The sequence below is a fragment of the Thamnophis sirtalis genome, unplaced genomic scaffold (genome assembly GCF_051295495.1).
Source record: "Thamnophis sirtalis isolate CommonGarterSnake01/CBP01778 unplaced genomic scaffold, rThaSir2_p1.2 scaffold_3, whole genome shotgun sequence".
Taxonomy (NCBI): domain Eukaryota; kingdom Metazoa; phylum Chordata; class Lepidosauria; order Squamata; family Natricidae; genus Thamnophis; species Thamnophis sirtalis.
Window position 1 is genome coordinate 113033495 of NW_028261383.1, and position 26381 is coordinate 113059875.

Below are 26381 nucleotides of genomic sequence, written 5' to 3' on the forward strand. Positions count from 1 at the left end.
CCAAAAGGAAAAGGCTTTTTTTTTTTTTAAGAGAGAGAGAACCAGTCATAGTTTCATGGAAGGTGTTCCTGTTTGTAAGAAAGAGGACTATTTTCCTACATTTTCAGTAACACAGATTTCTGTGTTCTGAGAAATCTCACAAGAGTTACCCCTGCAAACCTTAATGATAATGTAGCTTCACAGCTGGGCAACCTATGCACTGTGCAACTGTTGCACAATAGCATTGGAATGGGCTTTTAAATACTCTGGAGTAGCGTCTGGGGTACAGTTTATTTTAGATAGGGTGATGCCTGCATTCCTCTTTTCCTTATTGGAAAAAGTGCTGGCCTAGGGCAGGAGTGGCTAATAATAGTGACTTTATGACCTAGGGACTTCAGCTCCCAGAATTCCTGAGCTAGCATGGCTGGTTTAGGAATTCTGAGAGTTGAATTCCACAGATCATAAATTTGCCATAGATGCCCACCCCTAGCCTAAGGGCAATTAACCTCTAAAATTCATTTGTGTGACCCGGTTTCTGGAAATTGTCCTGATCTTTGACATAACAAGAACTCACAGTTCTGTTTTATCCTGAATCAAAGAGCAAAAAGTTATGTTTATGATCCTAAATGTAGTATGGATTTTCTGCTGTATGAACTAGCATGGACTTTCTGCTTCTCCTATTCAAATGATGGTGGTACAGAGAGAATGCATAAACTAAAACCCTCCATTTTGGTTAAGAAAGTACCAACTTGACATTTTTACACTGACTTTTAAAGTAATTGTTATTGATGAAGGAGGTAGATGAAATTCAGTGAGCGCTTATACAGTCTATCAGAGGTTTTAAACAAAATACAATCACAGATGGGGAAGGAAACCGGGGGCAACACACCAGAGCTCTTTTTGTGTGATTTACATACAATTCACAAGACTTCTCTGGGATACCTTTTAAAACTGAAGAACACGAGGCAGTTAACCAGCTATGTCATGTATACTTTTTTTAAAAAAAATATAGCCATCTGGAAGAAAGTTCCTAGAATTTTAGCAGCAGTAAGGAATAAATTTGATGAGGATTTACGCATACATTCTCTTTTAACTCATGAACTATTCAGTACTGTTGACCTCTCTTCCATATTTAGAACTAATCAGATATCCCAGTTGGCTTTTCTGGATATCAAAGCTTCTAGAAAATGTAAGGGCAAGACTAAGTAACAGTTAAACAAGCATAAATCTTCTTTTTCTTTGCTGGGATTCAAGGCAGTACGCATCACCCAACCATCCATTTTTGATAAATTTGTGAATTAGTCCAGGCCTACAAATATTGACTGGCTTGAGATCATACAGTGAACAGCAAGGATAACCATACATTTTGAATCCTGATCTCTCCAGTCCTAGATTAAGTATTACGTCAGCCGAGGTGGCGCAGTGGTTAGGGTGCAGTACTGCAGGCCACTTCAGCTGACTGTTATCTGCAGTTCAGCGGTTCTAATCTCACCGGCTCAAGGTTGACTCAGCCTTCCATCCTTCTGAGGTGGGTGAAATGAGGACCCAGACTGTGGGGGCAATATGCTGACTCTGTAAACCGCTTAGAGAGGGCTGAAAGCCCTATGAAGCGGTATATAAGTCTAACTGCTATTGCTATCACATAGAAAACAGAATATGTGTGTGGGTCCATGCACCTGCATGTACAGTACTTTAAAGTTAGAATTACATATTAGACTTATTATTAGCAAAAAAACTTGTTCCCATCGATGTTAAATTCCTAATCAATTAATTATACATGTTACAGTGGCTAATGGAAATATATATTGCCTTGTTAAAGGAAGAAAATGTGTTGATACTGAGTGACGTGATGTTCCTATGTGGATCAGAATCAATCAATCTTGCAACCAATACAGTCAGCCCACACATAACCTTTTGAGAATCAGTCTCTGAACTATTTTCACTTTCTGCTTTTACATATCTTATCCTTTTAAGCAAATCCTTCCTTTAATTATTAGCTAAGTTGCTACAAACAGAGAAAGGCTTATGACAAATAAAGTAGCCCAACAATAACACGATCAGCAGCAGTAGAGGGAATAGAGAGCATTAGTGCAGAGATCTCATAAACGTAATACTTCAGCCACATTCGTAGCATTGGTACAAAACTGCCACTCTGTGAACTCCTTCCTGCAGTGCTTGAATTCAAAAGAGGCAAATCATTGTACTCGGTGTTGTCAATTGGTTAACGCTAATGCTCTTGCTGCTGATTAACTGGTCAATTGAATCTTCAATTAAAAACTCAGCAATATATAATCTTGGTTCAGCTCCTGGGATCCTGTCCCAAGAGAACACGTATAGTCAATCCTGGATCAGTTCCAGATGCCCTCTGACTGAGCTACCCATCATCACTGGTAGCTCCACTGACATCCAGGAAAAGTCCATTTCTCTAAAAATACATCGGTCACCCTCACCAATAAAATCACTCTGCCCCTTCATAGCCATATGTGGTTTTTTTCCTGACGCAAACCTTCAGAAGAATTTTTTTTTAAAAAAAGAGGAGTGGTTGCAAACCCGTATCTCTTCAATGCAATTTACATTTTTTAAGATGTACTTTTATGTTCTTTATGTTTTATTTTCTTTGTTTTATGAGCTCCCATTACTTGTCTCAGCTTCTGCCAACCTAGCAGTTCGAAAGCATGTAAAAAAGCAAATAGAAAAATAGGAACCCCGTTTTGTGGGATGGTAACAGCGTTCCGCACACCTTTGACATTTAGTCGTGCCAGCCACAAGACACGGAAACATCTTCGGACAGCGCTGGCTCTTCGGCTTTGAAACGGGGATGAGCACCACCCCCTAGAGTCGGGAACAACTAGCACATATGTGCAAGGGGAACCTTTACCTTTATGTTCATCTTACGTTTAACAAATATGAACATGTGTTCTTATTCAGATAGATTTTTTTTAAAAAATCAAGGAAATGTTCATACTTACAAATTATGAATCTATAGATAACGCCAATCAGGCACCACAATCTTGACTATTCATTCCACTGCATTCCATTCATTCTCTATGTTCCTGGTATGGTTTTTTTAAACCCTCCCTTTTCCCCTATTCTAAGGTCTTTCTGTTTCACCTCCAGCTTTTTTTATGAATTGACCTGGTCTCTAAGATATGCCCCACTCAACCCTGATTTTGTATTTCCATACTATATAATCATCCAGAGTTTCCTGTTGCGCATTCGCTGTCCATATTTGTCTCTACTGTTAGAATGGGTACTTTGCTGTAACTGTTCCTGTTTTATTTGGTTTTCTCAGAAGCTCATACATCTTTATTTAATGTTCATCTTTCTAAGATAGGTCATTGTGCCACCTCAGTAATTTCCAATGTTTTAGGTTTATAATTAATTAGGGCTGTCAGACAAGTGAGGAATTGTTAGTTCATTATAATAAACTTGACTTTTACCTGATCAGTAAATGAATTGATTAAATTTAAATAAATGTGCATATTAGCAAATCTTGAAACAGATGTTTCTGAGATATTGAAGGAAGCAAGAGAAAATAAACAATAATAAACAAAATCTTGTCTTCCAGTTTGACAGAGTACTATATCGTGGGGTGTTGTGTTTTTTTTTTTGCTTTAGTTATTAAACTAAATACACCAGAAGCAAAATAACCTAATCAATGAATAGTTGTGCCCTTAATTCACAGCCCAAGTGTTAAAATTTGGATTTACTAATTAAAAAGCTAAAAAAAAATAAGAGTAAAGAGTAAGGGGGAATCATTAAGCTGTGAGGCAGTATTGGTTTTCCATGTCCCAAAACTGGCTAATGAAGGCCACTTAAAGGCATCTTCCTGAAGGCCTGCTCTGTCCCAGCACATTATTGGAAAAGACATCCACCAAATTGAAGTGGTAATTTCCCGAGGCTGTAAACAAAGCCAGGTCCTCAAAGAGACCCTCCTTCAAGGCCCTCTTCAGCTTTGGAGGTGATGCTTTCTGTTTTCCGGCAGGAGATGACGCTGATCAATAAGAGCCTCTCTCCACTCCCACCTCCGTGTGTGTGTGAGAGAGAGGGGGGGGAGAGAGAATGAGAGGTGGGGGAATAAATGCATCTGTTGTGGTCCGCTGGCGTCCAGGGAAGCTGGCAGCAGATTAGGACAGTGAGGAGGTTGGGGAAGAACATGAGCCAGTCCTGGGGGTTGAGATGAGGGCTCCGCATCAGAGGCAGAGAGGGAGTTAGATAACATTGAGGCAGAAGAACAGCTGGAGCCTGTTCCCAGCGTGTGCATGTGCAGAGCTGCCAGAAGACAAGAACAACTAAGAAAGCAGGGTTAACTTAAGATTAAAGCCACACCTTGGAGGTGATTGGCCCCTCCCATAGGAACAAGAGGAACGAATGGGGAGTGGGCTTTTGCAGAAAACCATTCATTCAGTCTGTCGTGTCAAGAGTGGAAAGCTGTTTGTGATTATAAGAGACTCTGTGCCAAGTTTGTTTTGCCCTGTGTTTGGAAACTAGTTATCTGACAATGCTCCAAACGAGGTATGTGTGGATAAACATTCCTCTGAAAGACTGTTTGCTAAGCCTTGCTGACTGTGAATGAAAGGAATTCACAGTCGTGTAAATAAAAGAGGTTTTGTCGGGACCAAGTCTTTGGTTCTTGTTTTCTAAGGAAGCCTGGGTCAGAACAGCATGGTGTTGGAGTATTTGGATATTCCCCACCATGAGGTTACAGGCCCCCAACGGCAATGGTATTTTGAGAAACTTTGAGAAACTACTGACACGGAGCTATGATCTGCTAACCAGAAACATTTTATCCCTCAGACTGGAAAAGTTCTTCCCAGTGTAATTAAAGCTTTGCATATTTGATTTGCTAAATGGACTGATCCAGAAAGATCCAGAAACTGTCCAGACTTCATGCAATTCCACTCCTTTCTGCCAACAGATAAACATGTATCAATTGTTCTTTTTAAAAAAAATCATCCAATTTAATTAAAGACCAACAAAATATTTATAGCTATTTATTTATAAATGTAAGTGGCAGACCCACTGCTTTAGACTTCCAAATTTATATGTAGATTGGACCTTCAAGTTGAACTGGGTAGTTTTTCAACCACTTAAAAGCAAGTTGCACTGATTTGCTTTCTGAATGGCTGAATCTGAATTCAATCAGGCACTTTGTGAATACCCCTTTATACATACATTCATATCTACAGGCCTATGTTGTATATTGAATAATCTATGCCAAATATTTGATATAAGATTTGAATGTGGTGTCAATTATATTGTGATATTTGCAATCAGCAATAACAACGATTCTGCTTAAGCATCAAATTAATTCCAATGTGGTATATTTTTGATGGTTCTTAAGATGTTCAGTGAATGAAAAATAAATATGCATTGTGGCTGCTTAATCTATCAGCTGTAGATACTTAGAAAACTGGCATTTGCCCTTGCCTTGGACATGATAGGAAATTCAGAACCCTACTGTATATAGAAGGTCAAGTTGAGCAGCCAACAGCAGGAGGAAATAATCATTTCAGAGCAATGCATTTAAAAAGAATTGACAATAACCAAGAATAATGTTAATTACAGGGGATTTTAGAAGAATTAAGAAGGAGACATGACCCTCATGTTCTTACAAATAGACATTAGTATTGGTATCTATTATACCTTAAATACAAATATTCCACCTGTAATGGAAAAGTAGGAATTATATGGGTCATTGCCAGCAAGGAACGATGGGAAGTTATAGTCCCTCTATAGACCTTCTATTAATCTAGAGAGCATCATGTTTGGGAACCAGGGTCGATGCTAGCTCAGATAGGAGTTTTCAAACTTTCTAGAGCTACATGATGCCCATCTCTGCTGAATACAAAGAGGCTTTATCTTTTCAGGCAAGGAGAATTCTGCAATCAAGAATTTTGCATATGAAGAGTGGCAGGAAGAGGGAAGTTTTTGAGAGAAAAAATCTGTGAAATGGTTTAGAGAGGATGAAGTATTTTGTGGCCAAAAATTGATCAATAAAAACCTGTATTGTTTTTGCATTGGAGCACTGTCATCTCCAAGGAATATGCTGCTACAGTGTGCTTTGGAATAGATGGCGAAGCCACAGGGTATAGCTGACAGGACTACTAAAAAACTTATTCCCTTCAGAAGCCGTGGCAGATTTAGGCACATCGGCTTTGAACATCAGAGTTCTCTCCCAAGGAAGAAAGCCTTCGAGCAATCTTTCCAACCTGAAACCTTCCAGATGTGTTGGATTGCAACTTCCATAATTCTAGTGAGTTCCCCACCAAGCTGGCGGTGATTGCTTGAGGCAGGAAGAGGCCACTAGTGAACCCTTCAATAGAGGATCATGATAAATTTTCAGTAAAATCCAAGCTGTGGATTCCTCCTTCCCATCACAGCCACATGGCTCATGTTACTTACTATTAGCTCAAATCACAAGATGAGTTGAAATTGGTGGCACACATCAGAATAGTCTCTTCCTGAGTCCACAAATTTGGTTGTACTTGCAGCTAACTTGACAGATAGCTTTTGTACAATCTCCTCCATTCCCTTTTCCAGATTACAATACAGAAAGCTTACATTTTTCTTCAGTTAAACCTTGTATTCATTCCTGGAAATGCTCACATAGAAAACCTGATTAACCCAGGCAGGTACCCATTATTTAGTCCAGATCTTTGGAGGACAAAGTGTATTATACGAGCATTTCCGATTCATTTTTTTAAACAAAATGAATTTCTAACCTTTATGGCAGCAGGAAAAAAAAAGCTTGAAAAGGTGAATCCAAATGACAGAAAAAGGAGATCGGGTTGAGGGACAAAACTGGGGTGGATTCCTGAGTGCTGAAGGAGGAGTGAAATAAATTCTGATTGCTGGTAGGTGGAAAACAAAAACTGGACTGGTTATCCCTTGACAGGAATGAGCAACACTGATAGTATCTGATTATTTCAGCCAAGTAGGAGAAAATAAGTCACATCATTTAATGCTGCACATGTTTCCTCAGAAGTCTCACTAAAGTTAATGGAATTTACTCCTAAGCAGGTGTGTGTAGTTTTATCAAATCTTTTCAAACAGTTTTGTTTGGGAAAACTTATAATACTGCCTGATTTTTTCATATAATTCTATATTGGAGAGAACTTTTAAATACAACCCCCTCCCCATGTGTTCATTTGGGTTACATGGATATTCCATGCAGAAAGCATAGCCTCAGAACACGAGATTTCAGATTCCATAGACAATCTCTTTGTAGAGATTTGCAGAAACTCCCAAAGCAGTTAAACCCTGATTAGGAAAACACAGCACTTGGCCAAAAACAAAACAAAAAAATGGCAAAGAGAGAGTTCATTTCTAAGAGATACTTTGAGCAAGTCAAAAAGTAAGCTTTCATCATCTTGGAGGGAGGGGGGGGGACCAAACACTTGTTATCTCCTCAGACTTCAACTTACTATGTTTTTGTAACACTGATTCAAAGCTCTCTCCTGTGGTAACTACTTTATTCTTTCCTTAAAAACATGATTAATGTACAGCATTAGAAATATCCTTGTACTATACTACCAATTTGGAGTTTGGAAATAGTCCGTCCACATATGGGCATTCTTTTAATGTTCTCCAAGGTTTAAGAGTAGATCGAATAAGAACCAAATTAAGATTCTGTTTGGAGAATTATTATGGCAAAAAAAAAATGTGGTAGCACTTTTTTTGACTAATATATTTTACTGCAAGCAGCAGTGAAAGCTTATATGCCTTTTAATAAAATGTTTTAGTCAGAAAAGGTGCTACTGGATTCCTGATTGTTTGCCACACTGACTAATATGACTCTCCCCTACAATGTCATGCTACTAGTTAAACCTTGATTTCTTGGAATACTAATATTTTTCAATTCTGCCTCTTGGTCAGGTGACAAAAATGTAATGGCCTTGGAAAACTATGTCCAGCTTCGAAAGCACAATTATGATAGCAATATCCCATGCTTGTTTGTCTAAAGAGTTTTTCTATAGCTCCAAGAGGAGTGGACTCTCTGGATCTTCTCAGTCTAAGAGTAAACAAGGTCCCACATGAACATACTTTATCTCAATGACAAATAATTCCAAGTTGGCAAAATTCTAAAACCTACTTCAAAAATGTAGTTTCTCTAAGTCATAGTTCTTCGAATGTGAACATATACAAACAAAGACATAACTCAAATAGAGAATCAGAGACGTGTCCTTAGAGAATGATTTGTTCTCCTTGAGGAAGACAAAGCTTTAAGCTTTAATAAAAGATTTTAAAGAAACAGACTGAAGTATAGCTTTCTTTATTAGACACATCTCACTTATGAAACTTATATACAATAGCTAGATTTCAGTTAATGATGTCTGCTGTATTACAGAAGAGAAATTCCCCAGTTCTTTATCACTTATCTTTTTAGCCACTATAATATGAAGTAGGTAGAAGATCTCCCATATAACTCCATTTGATTGTCCATTTATTCAAAAGACACTTTCAAGATAGATTGAAGTCCCATATAAATTGGTCTACGCTTCAGAAAATTGACTGTTTTTTATTTGATAGAACATCCAGGATGGTTAAGAGAATGGCTATATTTCTTTTTAGGGTCTTTTGGTCCCATGTGAAGATTTAGTTTACTAAATACTATGTTTTGTATTGTTTACCTTTATATTACATTACAAATGTCATTATTCATTGTACAGCTTTATTAATATGTTTTAATTAGGATATGTGTAACAATGGAGAAGATAATCAGCCTTTGTGAGGGTTTGTAGACAAAAAAATAAATAAATGTCTTTGTTTGCTTGCTTGCTTGCTTGACTTTTCTCTTCCCAGCTTTCTAATCATACAGCACCCCAAACATAGGGAACTGCTTTAGATATCAACTCCTGTGAACCACAATCAGTCTATATAGTCTATAGAACTATAGTATAACAACTTCTGGAAAAAGTATGTTCTTTATCATGTTGTACTAAATGTACCTGCAAACACCACTTGTTTAACATATACAGCAGATGATCAGAAAATGATTTGGATAAATCTTTTTACACTATTTGTTCCAACAAAATAATATTAGGTCCTTAACCTAGTATTGGCTGGGTTTACAGGACATGCAACCACAACCTAGCAGACTATACTGTAGCCTAAAGATATTGTGTGAATTCAGCTCAGGTGGATGATTTATGGCTCAGTGTATTCTGTGAATCTAGGATCAGTTTACCCATGAGTTAGGATTGTATGCAGACATATTCAATAGCGAGTCTCTGTGAGAGACTAGAGATCAGTAACTTCATTCTTTCATGATTTGTTCTCAAAATTTCTAGAGCCAAAGAAAAAAAATCTCAGGAAGCATAGCTGAGAAAAATGTCTTCTAGGCAAACATCTTTAGATATAACAGATAATTGATTGTGTCCATCCAACATGCTTACCCATAACTAACCCAATCATGGTTTATTTAAAAACTCTTTTTTATTCCCACAGTATACTGAGTAATTAGCAGCTTCCTCAAATACAAAATATTACAACCACTGAATAACTAACCAACCACATGGCAAGAATTGCACAACACATAATTCTAAAATATGGCTAGGCAGTTTCTGTTTCAGTGTGTCCTACAACAAAAACTAATGGGATTGGGTTTTTTTAAATGCAGCTTCAGTGATAATTAGGTTTAGTATTTCTTAGTTTTACCATGAGAGTAGCAATGTATAACGGCAGATACTATCCTCACATCACACATAAGAGGTTGCAACTCTCTTGTTCACAGAGGTTTTAGAAGCAGAGGACCCCTCTTATCTTGTCAATTGGGATCAACAATGCACACCAGATGGCACTAAAGGTGCCATGATCTTAAAGTCTGTGTTGCATGAATTCATATGCAGTGTCTATTTTAAATAATTCAGTATGCCAGGGATATTAGAGAGTTTTATTTCCTAGCTGCTGTGATGAGAGGACAGCCTTAAATCCATCTCCTCATATCAATAAATGTAATAGAAATTTATAAACCACTTCTGCACATTGGCATCATTTTATTCCCATTTTATAGATGTTAGGATAAGGCGGTTGTTTGGTGTTCTGTGCAAACTCAAGCAATGAATTCAGTAAACCATTTTGAAGTAAACCATGGAGTTGGTAAGTTGTGCAAAAATGGCCTGTGTTTTGAATTTGGTGTATAATCATGGAAGATACAATTTAACACAATTCAATTACAAGACGTATCTTATATGAGCCATTCAATGGAACAGAGATAACTTTCCAGATGCTGCTAAACTACACCTCCCAGCATTCTTCATCTTAGACACATCTGAAGAGGAGTTTTTGTTCAGCTGCAGTTTTGATTTGAGCTGTCTGTGAAATACAAATGAAGACTTGAATTCCCCACCCCCATTTAATGAACTGATATCACAGAAATTATTGCTCCACCCGCAAACATTTCTAGATTTGTTTATTTCTTCTACTTGCTTGTGATAAACTCTCATTTGTATGGTTTGAATTAATCTGGTATGTGTGTTTTGACATAAGAGATGGATAGTGAATTTCTAATACTGTGACTTGAAAATATGTCAATATCTTCAAAAATAAAGGAAACTGCTACCTGTCAGATCAGACCATAGAGATTTATTTATTTTATTGCCATCCCTTCTATATGACAAGATATTTCTGGCAGGGGTCTTTCCCAACACTTGCTGCTGTTAGATCCTTTTTATCTGGAGATGCCACACCTCCTCAAGCTTTCACTACGGTATCCCCCACATCTATTCGGCTCCAAGGTCCAGGGGTTTTCCTCTATTTGTTTAGGAATCAGATCTGCTTTGTTTCAGGAATGACCTACAAAACATGCCTACATGCACTTGCATTATCCTAGATTTCCAGATGTCACACTAGCCCACCATGTACCTGTCAAGGTTGGGGGATTGAGTCGTTCACAGGTCAGTAGGAGCAGCATCACTGAAAACTGGATGGTTCTATTTGCTAGTAGTGACAGTTAACCACACTATTTGTGTTAATAGGACAAACCTATCATGTTTTTCTTAGATAACTCAGGTTTCTGGGATTGAACTGTATCCCATGTAATAAGCATACCAATGGATTAAATTGTGGTTGCTTAGTTTGTATATAAAGTTGTGCAATGAAGCGTAAAAGTTCCCAATGACCTAATTTATAGAATGGAGACCACATAATCTGCTTGAGCCAACTTTATATGAGCAATGCTAGGGACAAACTACAATATTTCCCCTCCCCTTAAAGAAAGTTCAAATAATCTTTGTATAGTTGTACAACTAATGCTGACCAGTAGTGATGTCATATCATATGCCAATCATCTTATTTTTGATCTCATGGACTAGATTTTCTGGTTACATGCATACTGATAATGCACAATTAATAAAATGGAAGTTGTCATGAATCAGCTTTTGTGATTACATTTACCTAGCTTCCATCTGAAAATACAAATGCCAATTTAAAATAACTTGTAAGTCAGCATCTATAAATGCATAAGAAATCTGTAAAGAAGGCTTACTAGAATCCAGGAGTCTTGGTAGTTTGGAGATCTTGGTTCAGGTATTTGCTTTATTCTTTCAATTCTCCCCTTTGATGCTGGAATTAGGAACTGATTCTAAAACTCCATAGTGCCCATACAAGGATATGGGTACCATGAGCCCATAATCCACCTGTTTCATCAGAAGTAAGTAGAAACGTATAGATAAAGGTGGCTGCTGCTGGTGACAGTTTTGTTTTGTACATGTCTTGTTTTGAAAGAGTTCTTTTTTTACTCTTTCAGCAACCCTAATCAAGCAAAGTTGTTACCGTGCAACACTGAAACATAAACAGTCAGATTTGGGCCTGCAATCTACTCTGGAGTTCCTTGCTGAGTACATTGAAAATGCCTAACCAGATTCCCCAGCCAGGGTGTCTGTAGGGCATAGTCAAAACAGTCAAGATGGTGTGATGATCTAATGAAAACTGTGCCTGAGACACCCACTAAAAAATGAATCAAGCTTTGCTCCATTGCAGACACTGTATTGATTATTTAAAAAAAAAACACATACCCTGGAATGCCTTCTACGTCTAGTCAGGCGTTACCTATTCCTTGTGAGCATTTACCCAAATTGATTCCTCCCTGAAAATCCATTTATGCTTCCTATTTTTTCATAATTCTGGAAGGGACTGGAAACTCCCCAACAGTTGGGGGTCTATGGAGATTCTCAACAATCTAGGTCATGGCTGTCCCAAAGGTGCTTTTTCAAGAGGCGATTTGGACTTTCTGGTTGGAAATTAAGCAAATACTTGGGAATTAAGCAAATCTGAAAAACAGCCATTTGGGAAGGCTACATGGAGAAATATGTTTCCTATAAGTCCGCTCATATTTGTGTCTCTTTTTCTTCACTGATACCTGATGTTTTATAGTGCAGTTCTTCCTCCTCTTGTTATCAATTTTCCAAGACCTTACATAAGGTCCTGCCTAATACCCACCTGCAGCTTCATCTGAAACATTCCCTTGCTCCCCATTTTATTCAAATCCTTCAACTTAAGCTTCCTTACACGTCTGCAGTGCAGATCCATCCAAGATATTCCTTCTTCCCAGACTAAATTTCTCTCTTCCCCGTTCCCTTTCGAAACTCCGTCCCGCGTTTTCTTTCCTACGCGGATGTAATTGTCAACGCCTCCCGGGTGTACCCGTCACTTCTGGAATCCGCTCCGATTTTTCCCTCCCGCCTTCCTATCTCCGAATAGCGCTGGCTGGCTCGCCGTTGCCTCCCGGTCCTCGGGGAGCAGAGAGCGAACCGTTCGCTTCTCCGTCAAGCACCCCGGCTAGTAGTTCCCGGGCTCTGTGGCTGAGGGTCTCGCGCAGGGGCTCTTGAGGGATCCGCTCGCTGCCGTCGATCGCCTCCGGCCTAGGAACCCCCCTCCCGCTCCCTCTTTCTCCCCCACCCTTTCAGTCACCTTCCCTTTTTTTTTTGCATCCACTTCCCCCTCTCGCCTTGCCCGAGCGGGTCCGCCGGGAGGGGGCGTCCACCGCAAGAAGAGAAAGCGGGGAAGAGCGCGTTTTTGCCTGGGGGAAGGCAGCGGGGCAGCTGGAGCGCTCACTCCACGGGGAGACACAGGGGGGAGGCCAGAGCTGTGCCCGGCCGCCTTAGAGCCCTAAGCCCCCCCCTTCCTCCTCCCCAGATCTCCTGGCGGTGGGGTTGCTGGTGGGGAGCGCGCGCGTGCTTTTCTGTGTGCACCGCGGCGGGGGAGCAGAGGAGAGACAGGCAGGCAGACGGAGCCCCCACCCCGTCGCCGTCGCCCTGCGCTCGCGCGAGTGAGTGTGTGTGACGGGGGGGAAGGTGGATCTTGGTCCGTTTGCCTCCGCCGGCTTCAAAATGCCCAGACTGCTTCGTACGGATGGCTATATTTCAAGATTCCCTTTGGCAAAGCTAGGCGAGGGGCATCGCCTTGTGGAGGCGTCCGCCAGTGACATCTCCTCGGTGGAAGGAGGGCTTTGATTTGGTCCTTCTCGTCCTCCCTCCTCTCCCCCCCCATCTCTTCCTCCCATCTGCTATTTTTCCGAGGGGGCGGCTGCAAACAAACAACAACATAAAAAAAAATTAGGGACATAGTCGATTGATAAGAGACGCCCCCTTCTCTTTCTTTCTTTCTTGCCCGCCCCATTTAACTCGCCGGCCCACCGGGGGTAAAAACAATCCGAAATCCGGACGCGTCGTTCTCAGTGTGTGTGTGTGTGCGCTCGCCCTCCCTCCCTCCCCCCCAGCTTCTCTGAAATTGACGCCCCAAGGGGGAGCGATCGGAAGAAGATCGAGATCACGCATCCGATTGCCTCGTGTTTCCTAATATCTGCGGGGGGCTCGAGCCCTGCCATTCCGGAGGCAGGGATGGATTAGAGATCTCTGAATGGAGGAACCCGAGAGGACTGGAACGCAGAAGGTAAGGAGAGGGAGGCTCGCTTTCGCGGGGGTGTATGTGTGTGGGGGGTTGGGGGTGTTTGCCCGCGGGGTTGGTGTGTTGGTGGAAATTGAACGGCGCTCTCTCTCTTTCCCGCTCCCCTCCCATTCATCAGTGACTCTATTGGCCTCGGACACCTGGAGAAGTCGGATAGATGGCGAGTCTATTTGCAAGAGGGCGCTGGTAGTGTTTGGCAAGATGATGGTGGTGGTGATGATTGTTATTATGGGGGAGAAAATGGGATATTATCGGCATCGTTACCTGAGCTTTCTTCTTGCTCTCTCTGCCGCCCTCCCTCCCCCCTTTTGGACCTGGTGGTTTGATAAGCGTCTCTCATGAACTGGCTTGCTTTGCGCCGTGAGACTTGAAAGGGGGGGTGCTGCTGACTGAACTATGAAGCTGGGAGGAAGGGACCATTTCCTCCCACCTTCCTTCTATCTCACCTCCCCCCCTTCATTTTCTCTGGAGATTTGCGATCTAGTCGGGGGGGGGGTGCAAGTGAGGGTCCTTTTCGCCTACGGGTGAGGCGGCCGCCTACCTTCCGTGATGCCCAAGACAAAGCCCTCTGCAAAAAAAAAATTTTTTTTTTTAAATTATCCTGCTCCTCGTCGCCGGTACTGCGGTATTTCCTCCCCCTCGATTTTGTATATATGTTGGGGGGGAGGGGGGAGGAAAGGAAATTGCCGTCAAAATACCGTAATGCACAAAGAGGAGGGTAGGGCAGTTTCTGGCGATCTTTTTTTCCCTCTAGTCTTATTCTTCTCTTTCCCGCAGCCCGTCTCCGGGCTCATTTTGCTGCAGGAGGGGGAGAAAGGGGGACCCGGAACCTGGTTTATCATCGCGGCAACGGTCCGTTTCTTGTAATTATCCCCCGCCCCAAATTTCTCTGATACGTGTCTATATGCAAGCGCGCGCGAATTCTCTCCCCCCCCCCCAAGTACAGTTTCAAGATGGGGAGGAGGAGGAGGAGGATGCAGGCAGAATGGTTAATTGAGAATGCCGGGAGGGGGAGAGAAATGGGTTTGTTGTGATGGGTCTGGAGCTGTGCCATCCACTCCCCTCGGTGCCTACCCCACCCTCAATACATTTCTCTAGGGGTAAGTGGATGTGTGCCCCTTACTTCACCTTAGGCCAGGCCTTCCCTAAGCAGCTCCCTTATGGCCGCCAAAGGGTCCCTGGAGCTGAAAATATGGCCGTGAATCTAATTCCGTAGCAGTGGGGCCTGATCTTGATCTGTCCACAGAAAGGTTTTCAGTGAATGGTGGATGTGAGTGCCACACGCGTGCGCGCACACACACACACACAGAGACACATTTTGGTATCTTGTATAATATCTCCTGATTGTCTCTGCCCCATAAGAAAGGAAGGCTGGCAAAGAATGGATGGGGGGCAGGTGGGCTGTCTAGAAGAAACTTGGATTGAAATTATTGCATCCATTCAAGTCTATTCTCCCCCATCCCCCTCTCCTCAATTAGCTGACAACCATGATTATTAGACTTGCACTTGATTTTAGGATGGGAGTGGAGATGGGATCAAATTATCTCTGCCCCCCCCTTTCCCCCATCATTATTCCCAAAATTAGGTTGACAGAGATGGTAGATTGATTGCTGCAACACAGTTTGATTTAAAATTCTTTGCAGGGGCTGAGAGATAGAAGGGGGGGAATAGATTCAGTTTTACGGTGCCCCGAGTTCTTCCCTAATTCGGTGAATATAGTCTGTGTAGTTGTAATTATTAATGTTTTTTTAAGTGTTGGAAAATGAAATGACTGGAAAAAGGGGCTGTGTGAGTTTCTATGTTTAGGAGGGATTAGCTAGAATGATTGGTAAATGCTAAGGGGGAATACAAATGTCAATAAACTGAAAGAAATGTAGATAGAGGGGAAACAAGCTCAGAAAAAGAAATGGTTAGAAATCAAGCTGCCTTCTCCTCCCTCTCCAAATTTATTATGCATAAACCTCTCCCCCAGTTTCCTCTGGTAGGTTTCTGCTTTCTGTGGCAATTGAATAATCCCCCCTCCCCTCAACTTGTGAACCATAAATGCCTTTTCTCAGCATTGGCTTGCTTGGCAAAGGTGAGGAAACTGAAAGATGTCAAACAATAGTTCTTTGGGAAATATTTAATATATATTAAAAGGGAAAGTTGGCACCAAGAAGCAGAAGCTGGCCTTGCTTTTTCTGAAATCTCCAAGTTGGGGAGATAAGATAAAAGGGATAAGAAGAACATCTTCTGTTAAATATCTTCAATTCTCCCTTGAATCTTCTCTATAGAGCTCCCTTCTCTCCTCTGCCTGTCCAGCCTAACCCTGATGCCCATGTTTGCTCCTATTGCTTAGAAGACTCATGAAAGATAAGGTAGAGCATCTTTACCACCTTTTTGATACATCAGTTCGTACCCAGTACCCACCCATCTAGGCTTGAGGGGGTGTTGTCTTGGAAAAGTGGGGCACCAGTCCATTCCTGTTGGAGCATTTTTGCAAGGTAGGGGGAGGAGAAGGCAGAGCTAAGCCAGTGTGGCTTTAACAGCTTCAGAGAATCTCTGCAGCAGCAAAACTAAAGGCAGGATACTATAAACAATGAGAATTTAAACCTATTCTTTTTTTCTACAACAAGAATAACAATGGTTTTATGGTCTCAGTGCTGAGACAGGAATATCATCTGTTTAATAGGATTACAAAGATTTTGGGGAACAAACCTTCCGGGATCCATTACTATTGAATCTACTGCTACTGAATACTGTTGTCTTTGGATCTGCCATTCAGTTTAATAACTGGGTGCCCAGGAAGTTCTTCCTGGAAGTTCTTCTCTGAAAATTGGATGTGTTTCACACAATTGTGGTTATTCAGAATTAACATCACACTGCTCAAACAGTGTTCATTAATTACAACCATGAATTCCGTGCAATTTTATTGAAAAGAACATACAATCTTTCATGTTAAATCTTTCGGGTAAACCACAGCAGTAAAATGTGGTATTGGGACACTCTGGATGTGTTTGTACCAGCTAAAAAAATGCAGCCATTCCTTCCTCGGTGAATTAACTCATGGTTCCATTCCAGTACCATGCAATGATGAGGGCAGAATCTGATATGGGTGTGTGTGTTTGTGTACATACACATAAACAGCATATAAACATATACATCATATGCATATACATATACATTACACACCCACATACACACACACAATCTTCCTCCAAACAAGTGCATCTGCTTTCTTATTTTTGGGCTGCACACCTCCAGATTTGTTACGCCTATGGAACATTTACGGCATAAGCAAGCTTAGGAGTTTTGCAAGCAATTCTTAGGAGTTTTGTGCAAATGGATCAAGACCCCTAGCTTGGTTTCATTTTCCATGAATCAATAAAGATGGATTTCCTGGTGGATGGATGTAAATTGGCATTATTCTCTTTGAACGCAGGGGCGCTATGCTGCTTAACACCAGCTGGAAGTATGCATCCTTTTGCCAAACATATTTGTGCTGTGGCTCTTGTGGTACATTCACATTCTGTGGCAGATTCTTCACTTATATGAGCCTATGACGTTTGCCTGGAGCTGGGATCCTTTTTTTTTTTTTTAAAGAACCCTGTCTTCTGAAATTGACCAGCAACAGAAAAAAAATGCCTGTGAGCAAAAAGCTTTTCAATCAGATCTAAATCAACACCTTTCAGCATAGAGGCAACCTTGCTTTAGATATATCAGCAGCTCCTAAGTTCAGGGGTTGTCTTGGATGTCTGTATCCATGTCCATTTGTACCCAGAACCACTAACGACTAGAAAAATCCTTTCTTGTGCTTGATGATGTGGGATCCAGATTTCAACAGAATTCAGCCATTTGCAAGCTATTGAGTGCTTTCCAAAGGAAATGGGAAGGCAGTTGGGTACATTAACCAAGGACTTGTGATGCAAGCTAACCACTAGGTTTGACTGGGGAAACATTTTAAAATGTATTCTCCCTCTCTCTCCCTTCCCTCCATCCCTCTGTGTGTGTATGTGAGAGAGAGACAGAGAGGGGAGGGAGAAGGAGGGAGGGAGAATGCATTTTAAAATGTTCCCCCAGTCAAACCTAATAGTTAGCATGTATCACAAGTCCTTAGTTATGTACCCAACTGCCTTCCCATTTCCTTTGGAAAGCACTCAATAGCTTGCAAATGGCTGAATTCTGTTGAAATTTGGATCCCACATGATCAAGCATAAGAAGTAATTTCTCTTCCCCCTCTCTCCCCTCCCTCCCTCCCTCTCCCCCCTCCCTCCGTGTGTGTGTGTGTGTGTGTGTGTGTGTGTGTGTGTGTGTGTGTGAGAGAGAGAGAGAGAGAGAGAGAGGGGGGGGGGAAAAGAGAGAGAGAGAGAGGGAGAGAGACCTTCTCTTACTTTATATATACAGGATTTGTTTAAAAATTCTGTATTTAAGAAGTCAAGAAATAGATATCTCAAGCTGTGTTACCTGTTCCTTCTTTGAGGGAGGGGATGCGTACATCCCTAGAGGCTCCCTGTGTAGTGCTGAATATATTAGTGTTCTGTCATCTGTGCTCTGAACATCCATCTCTGCCTGTATGGTGAATGCAACCCTATTCTCTTATACATAATTATGCCTGTGTATTCTCACATGTACACATACTTCCTCTTTTGTTATATTATCTTCTTTGATGGGATGCCCAGTCTTAGTAACTCTGTAGGGATTTTAAACAATATGTTGAGGATGATTAGGGGAGGGCAGTCAGCTGGATGCTGTTTGAGGTGAAGCAGATTCTTAGATTCTGTTCCATTGCTTTTATTCCCTTTATCATTTCAAGCATTGTGTTAATGAACAAACCCCTGTGCCTGTCTCCCATACCAGAATCCTTCAATGGAGCCAGTGTCATTATTAGAGAACTGCTGCAACCCCAGTTTGGTCTAGTGGTTAAGGCAGAAGGCTAGAAAGTAGGAGACCATGAGTTCTAGTCTCATGAAAGCCAGCTGGGTGGCCTTGGGCCTCTCTCTCTCTCTCTCTCTCTCTCTCTCTCTCTCTCTCTCTCTCTCTCTCTCTCTCTCTCTCTCTCTCTCTCTCTCTCTCTCTCTCTCTCTCTCTCTCTCTCTCTCTCTCTCTCTCTCTCTCTCTCTCTCTCTCTCTCTCTCTCTCTCTCACACACACACACACACACACACACACAGAGTTGTTGTGGTGAAAATAGGAGGAGGATTGTGTACTGGATATGTTTGCCACCTTGAGTTCTTTGTAAAAATGAATAAAGGTGGCATACAAACAAATAAATCTGGGAGAAATAACATTGAAATATTTCAAAACGATATTAAAAATAGCCAGGATCCATTGTTTTGATTTCCAACAATACCCGTAGAGGTACTGCAGTGAAGGCACTATGGAAAATGGTGGCTAAACTTACAATTTAGACTATCACTGTCTCTTCATAGCTGATGATACCTATGAGTTGCTTATTACTAAGCCAGGGAAACCAGGTTAGCTGTTTCTGGTAGGAGACAGGGTCTGTCCGAGGGCTTCTTCTGTCCAGGACCTTCTCAAACCTCATGCTGTTTTTCTTTTCCAGCATATAGTCATGTTTCCTTGTGTGCACATGCTGAAAAGCTATCACCTTTCACTGTAAAATGCTTAGGCAGTGTCAAATTTCCATGGAGGATTTTTACTTTTCATAGAAAGGGTATAATTCTTTCCTGATTGATATTCAAGCCCTCCTAAGGGACTACTAAATTACCTAGAAAGTTGATTAGAACCAAGGCTGTCTAAATTTCAGGCATACTCTGAGCTGGTGTGATAAATCATCCAACCATAGAATTTTGGCATCTTGACATGCCCCTTTGACCATTCTATTATTTGTAGTAATAGTTCTAAGTACTATAAAACATTACAGGCCTAACTTGGGAGATATACCAGATCACTGCAATAAACTGAATATCAGAGAAAGCAACTCACACGAATTGTTGGATTTCCCAATGCATGTAAAAGTTATGTTTACAGTATACTGTAGTCTATTAAAGTGCGCAATAGCATTATATCTAAAAAATACCCAATCTGCCTACCTTAATTAAAAATATATATTTTATTGCTAAAAGTACTTATCATCGTCTGAGTCTTTAGCAAATCATTATCTTTTTGCTGGTGGAGGTCTTGTTTAAAAAAATACAATATCTGGGCAGTGTGGTAAAGCAAAGTGCAATAAAACAAGGTATGCCTGTACAATGAATTTATATTCTTCATTGAAAAGTCCCTTCTGCTTGTTCTCATTTTACATCGTTAAAATGTTGTACCTGTGTATGAGCTAAGTTGTCCATCTTTGTGGCTGATCCATGAAAATTCAGGCTTTATCCTGACAGCCTGCATCTCTTCTGTGCTTGCTGCCTTTAATCTTCTCTAGCCCTATGCTTAGTCTTCTGCTTCTTGAAACCTTGGTAGCACCCTCTTAAAATCTTGCAGATTGGGAAAGTGGAAACACTTATCCATTATATTGGCTTTGAGAACATCAGAACATCCCTAAACAATCACTATAATATCCTCCCAACCATGATGTCTACTACCACTAACCTATCAGCTGGTTGGTGCTGATAAGAGTTGTAATCCAAGGCCCTCAACTACCCTTCTGTGGTTTATCTGTATCCTCACTGGATATTTCACCAATTACTGATCAATGATTTTTTTTTTAATTTAATGTTTGTATCTTGCCATATTGGTACTTCTAATACCATATGTATCCCGAGTGCAAGGTTATTGAGCTTAATAAGGCTTTGATATGACTTTCAGTTCTATGTAAGAACTTTTAACTTTTGCAACATCAGTGTAGACTTATATAGACTTATAGAATCATAATATCCCCTTTTTGGTCTATGTATATAAAAACACCCTTGATTAACAAACCATATTGTTGTAAGTCATATACCTCATTTGCTAACTGCTAACTCATGTACATTGTCAATTAGTCAACTATACCTATTCCACACTCTGTGCATCCCTTCGGGTAAACCATAAAATTATCTCAAGTCAAATGATTATTTTTTAACAAGAGGATGGTTATTACTTTAAGAAGAAGGAGAAAATAAACTTATCAGTGTTCGCTTGCATGAGATGACTGTCATGCATACAAAATTAAAATGGCTTCTTGTCTGGTGTTTAGAAGCACACCTAGCTCAGCACAGTTGAAATTGAAGTTGTGCAGACTCTAATGATAAGTGATTGATAGAATATTGGTGAAAACTGAAAAGAAAGCAAGTGTTGAATAGCCAAGATCTGGATTCGGAATCTGAGGGAAACTTTATTTAAGGGGAAGAGAGTTGTAAAAGATTCCCCAAGAGCAAAACTGGAATCTATATTTATTTATGTTACTGGAACCCCAAAGAATCCTGAAGAACATGTATTAAAAAAAGTGTTCAAAAGGATAGACATGCATTGACAATTAAGAGCAGAATGCTTTCAAGTCCATGACAAAAATCCACTTATGGCTTTCTCCCAGGCTTTCTCTTTCAGAAGCCTAATTTAAGATATGTGTAAAGAAAACCTCTTTGCTGTTAATGTATGACAATTGGAAATCAGAAACTCTTGTAAATTGCTTAGAGCTAGGAGTAGATTTACAATCAGTTTATGGTTGTCCCTGTCCCAGAAACTAGAAAAAAATGAAGCTTTTAGCTTGAAAGAAATGGAATAAGGGAAGGTGAACTCTACTCCAAAGGTACATCCAAAGGTAATTCTTTAGACTATTTGGCAAGTGTAAGTAGTAGACGGTCCCAAAATTCATGGCCTGACTTAGGCTATTTCTAGCACACTGAACATCATGGTTAAAATATCCTTGTTGTAAAAAATGCCAAGCCATATTCTGACTTCCCTTGAGAATGGGTTAGGTTTTTGTTTACCGACAGACAGAATAAAAGAGTCCATTATGAGTGCGGCTAATTAACAATGATATCTCCACACTTGTGAATGTAGATCATGATCTATATTCATTTAGGCACCTTGCTTGATATGCATAAACTCACACCGCTTTCTCAATCATTATTATTCCTATTAACCCTTGGGGCTTTGTGTTTCCATTAGTTTTGGCTCCTGATTTTTAAAAGTGAAAGCTCCCACTCCTAGTGCTCTAATATTGTTCCACATTTTGATTCTTGCACTTTTTCATATATCAAGACCCCAACCTTAATTCTCACCCTGTAGAAGATCTTACGGTCCCCCACAGTGACTCTGTACTATGAGATTGCTTTTAGTCCTAATTTCACCTATCCTTTTAGCTGTTGCTTCTGTTTCAGTAGTACAAAAAGTGCTCTATATAGAGGCAATCCACTGAGGTAGGCAAGGTCCTTGTCCTGCACACTCTAGCAGCTGACAAAAGTATGTCTCGGCATTTACATTATTTTCCACTTCTTGTCCTTTTTGTATCCTCAGCTGTGTAGCTTTGCAAGGTGTTTAATCAGTTGATCAAGTTGGCTGCCAAAGCATAGTGTGGAGGGAAGCTTGAGGTTTGCTCCTATCTTTTATACAGTGGCAATGCTGGCTAATGGGGAAGTCATGGCGGTAATTCTGTTTCTGGAAGATCTTGTTGGAACTTGAGTTTGGGGTGATAATAAGAATAAAAAGATAGATTTTTCCTCCCTATTGAGTTAAAGCATTATCCACTCATCTTTGAGTCAACGAACATGCTGATAAATGCTGCCCATAACATTTATTATACCCATTGCCAATCCCTGTCCTGCCTATTGCATTGGTTTTGAGTCAATGCCAAATAATGTCCTCATGGTGGAATGTGGCACTTATTATGGGCAAGTGATTTGGTTTTCTCTTCTTGGTTTTGCTGCCATCCTTTTTCAACACATCACCAGCTAATGAGGAAAACCACCAACTAACATTGCAGCAGGAACCGAGTGGCATTTCTCAACTTAAATGAATATGAAGCAAATGTATTATGCAAAGACGCCAGGACAGAAATAGCCCCACATTTTGGGAGCTATAGATTTTGTAACTACTTACATGGTCCTGGAGTTCAGGAAATGTGAAGCCAAGCATAGAGAACCACTCTCTTACTTCACCGGAAGTGAGGCTAGGAGAGGGAAAGAAATGATTGAAGGTGTCAAATACAGGAGACCTGGCAGATCAGCCACAAAAATTTTCTGAACAGTGTAATGAAGAAAAATGGGGCTGCTGCATCTGAAGGTAAAAGGTATATCAGTTAAAGCAAATTAGAACAAACACTGCCTCCCTTCTTCCTCTAACTAAATAGCAGAGTTGTGGCTCTTCTCTCCTTTATCTTGTCAGATACCTGGAGAGAAGTTGGTGCAAAAAAAAAAAAAAAAGAGAAGTAGTGAGATGAGGAACACCTTGATGTTATTGCTGGGATATGTTAGAACAAGGGGAAAAATAGCAATAGCAGTAGACTTATATACCGCTTCATAGGCCTTCAGGCCTCTCTAAGCGGTTTACAGAGAGTCAGCATATTGCCCCCAACAATCTGGGTCCTCATTTTACCCACCTCGGAAGGATGGAAGGCTGAGTCAACCCTGAGCCGGTGAGATTTGAACCGCTGACCTGCTGATCTAGCAGTAGCCTGCAGTGCTGCATTTTAACCACTGCGCCACCTTGGCATTTTAGATCAATAGAGCTAGGGGCAATGAAAAGTTGTCTCCGTTAAAGGCTAGGAACAAGATAAGGGCAATGCTGGGAGAAAATTGGTGTTATCAGGACATGATTGCATCTTGATTAAGTGCAAATGGGGAGAGAGCCTATTATATGAGGACTGTTCCCCATCTGAAACTAAATTATAAAGCAGAGGAATTTGCTCAGTGACTCTTTTATAGGAACAGGCAGTTTTATTTTTCTGAAATTGCTAAATGTTCACTACAATGTAAGATTTTAATCCACTTTTAGAGTCTGGGTATCTTTTTTAAAAAATAGCCTCTTCTGCTGATCACATTAAGTGTAGCTGGTTGCATTTGTTTCTCCAAAATAAAACTGAGCAGTGTTCATGAGCAATTTCTTTTGATACTGAAAACAGGTACTTGCCAGAGCTCTTCATGCATAAGTATTGAAAGTAAAAAAAATGTGAAAGACAAAAGATGATAGGAAGAATAAACCCATGTCCTAATTTTTGCCTCCCACTCTTACCCATATCTGCAGCTTATTTATTTTGTATTTGTTTTATGTGGGTGGAGTGGTGGGTGGATATATAAACTGTTCCTTTGTAGAAAGTTTTGTGCTTCTGATCCAGCATGAATTCTACTTGGAGTTATTCATTCTTTTAGGGGAGATTCTGGTTTATTGCAACAACCTTTCTTAGAGAAGTCGTATAATTCAATATGTTCTTTCCATTTTTGCTTCAAGAAGAATTTGATCTGGATGCATGTACAGAGTTGGCACTGTGGATGTGAATCGTCTCCATACACAATACATTTTCTCTTATGAAAATTGCTCAGTGTATTTTAATATATAAATAATAAAAAGTAGACATAACATCTGTGCCCCTCTGTCCCACTGTTAGGGGGCTGTGTGGGGAGAAAATGTTGCCAATTTGACTTCATGCTTACCTTGAAGAAGGCAGTGCAAGAGAAAGAGGCATGGAGAGTTCTGATCCATAGAGTAACTGAAGGTCGGACACAACCAGTGGTGGAATTCAGCCAGTTCGCACCACTTTGGGAGAACCAATTGTGAACTTTCTGAGCAGTTTGGTGAACTGGTTGTTGGAAGAAATCATTAGGGCATAGAACTGGTTGTTAAATTATTTGAATCCCACCACTGCAGACAACTGAATGGCTGATGATGACACATATATTGTTCTAAATATATAAATCAAGACCAAGATAGATGTTAGCTGTATTGGCAGTTATATGCTCAACATGACTGTTATTTCTGCAGAAACACGAAATGGTTATTTTCCATTCACATTAAACAACATACATCTTTTCCCCACCCCCTTTTCCTACCTTCCTTCCAATCCACTCTCTCTTTTTCTTAGCACTTTCCCCACCCATAGTTCCCATTCAGTTTTCTGATAAGGCAGCAGTTAATTGATAAATGGACAGTGATGTGACTGTGTGGTAAATGGTGACAGCCAAGTTGGGGAGAAGCATTCTAGGTTAATCGGATCAAAGACCTGGAGTGTTTGGGAAAAGTTCAACCCAAGCTTTTGTCCAAAGCAACACATTCCTGCAGGGGGAAAGAGGAGAGGTCTTTCTTTGCTGAAATTCCTGCTTGGAAATTTTGATGATGATGAAGAAAATGATATAGGGCTCAAAAGCCAACTCTATACCTCTCTGACAAATAGCAATTCAGTTAAATAGTCCTTCAGAGCTTAATCCAGGAACTGGCAAGCTGGTGATCCCAAGCTGTTTCAGATTTCAACTCTCATTACCTCCAGCTAGCATGATAATCAGTAAATGGTTGTGGGAAGAGTAGTTTAAAATATCTTCCTCTGAGTTCTTTTTCAGGAAATGAAAGTGGTGGGCTTCCAGAGGGGATGGGCCCATTACGTTCAAAGTTGCTTTTCCATAATGATAAAAACATTCTTGTTTCTTCCGATACTTGGTACCATAGGGGATCTTGAATAGGACCCAGGATCCTTGACATTCAGCTCCATTGCTCTACAGTCAATGGAATAGAGCCTCTTACATTTGTTTCATTCCGCTCTTACGTGTGATACTATGAGGGTCATTGACTGAAAACTGTAAAGCCAAACTGTAAACATTGACTAAGTGTTCCCAGGAATGGTCCCTGCAGGAGCTATGGAGATTAATGAGCATTAATTATCTCCTGGCTGCCTGTCACCAGGGGATCTCAACACACCTTGCAGACGGGACTGAATAGGCTCAGAGAGAAAGAGAAGAGGAACTTTATTAAAGCTTTGTTTTAATAACCCCTTCTACCTCCTACTACTAACCTTCTCTCAGAAGAGCCTTGGCTTTCAGGAAACCTCAGCCTTTTTCAATGTAATGTCTATCTTCTTTGTGGCAGTAGCTTTAGTTTACCGTAACTGTTCTTACTTTTTAATTAGTAATGCCACTTTCCATATTGAATTGTTCTTAGGCACACTGTTTGGATTATACCATGTGATAATTATATTTAAGCACAGTACGCCATCCATATCTTCCAGAACAACTGGTTTGTCCTAATATAGCTGCATGGAAAGAAACTTGAATGATACATTTTAGTGCAAGCTATCTGAAACAAAAAGTGTAAAATGCTGCACAGCAATCTATTTTGGCAATCAATATCAATTATTAGTATGAGAGGAAGAGAAAGGAAGATGGAATCCCATATTTTTGACGCAGAAGGACACAGCTTTAATCCGAGGCATCTCTAGTTCAAAGATCAAATAGTAGGTAATGAGAAAAGGCTGGGTCTTAGAGCTTGGAAATCCATGGACTGAATTCACAGATGATCATCCTCTGGGTATTCACTCTCACTTTACTGAAATGTATTTATTTTAAAATTCCTTAATTTAATTTTAAAAAATGTGAAAGTAACTTTAACTGAAGCATTGGTCTCAAATGTAAATGGACACAACAGTG

The 26381-nt window shown here is 40.5% G+C and overlaps 1 protein-coding gene across 3 annotated transcripts in view; it reads left to right on the top strand.

The window, feature by feature from the left end:
• The first annotated feature begins 13269 nt into the window (after positions 1–13269).
• The window catches only part of ADGRL1 (adhesion G protein-coupled receptor L1), a 141535-nt gene continuing 128423 nt past the window's right edge, over positions 13270–26381 (top strand). For 2 of the 3 annotated variants that reach the window (XM_087709723.1, XM_087709727.1), the window contains exon 1: positions 13271–13872. The gene's annotated coding sequence lies outside the window, so the exon portion shown is untranslated. Of the gene's footprint in view, positions 13873–26381 lie in introns of all 3 variants that reach the window. The other variant, XM_087709724.1, reaches the window with a different exon arrangement.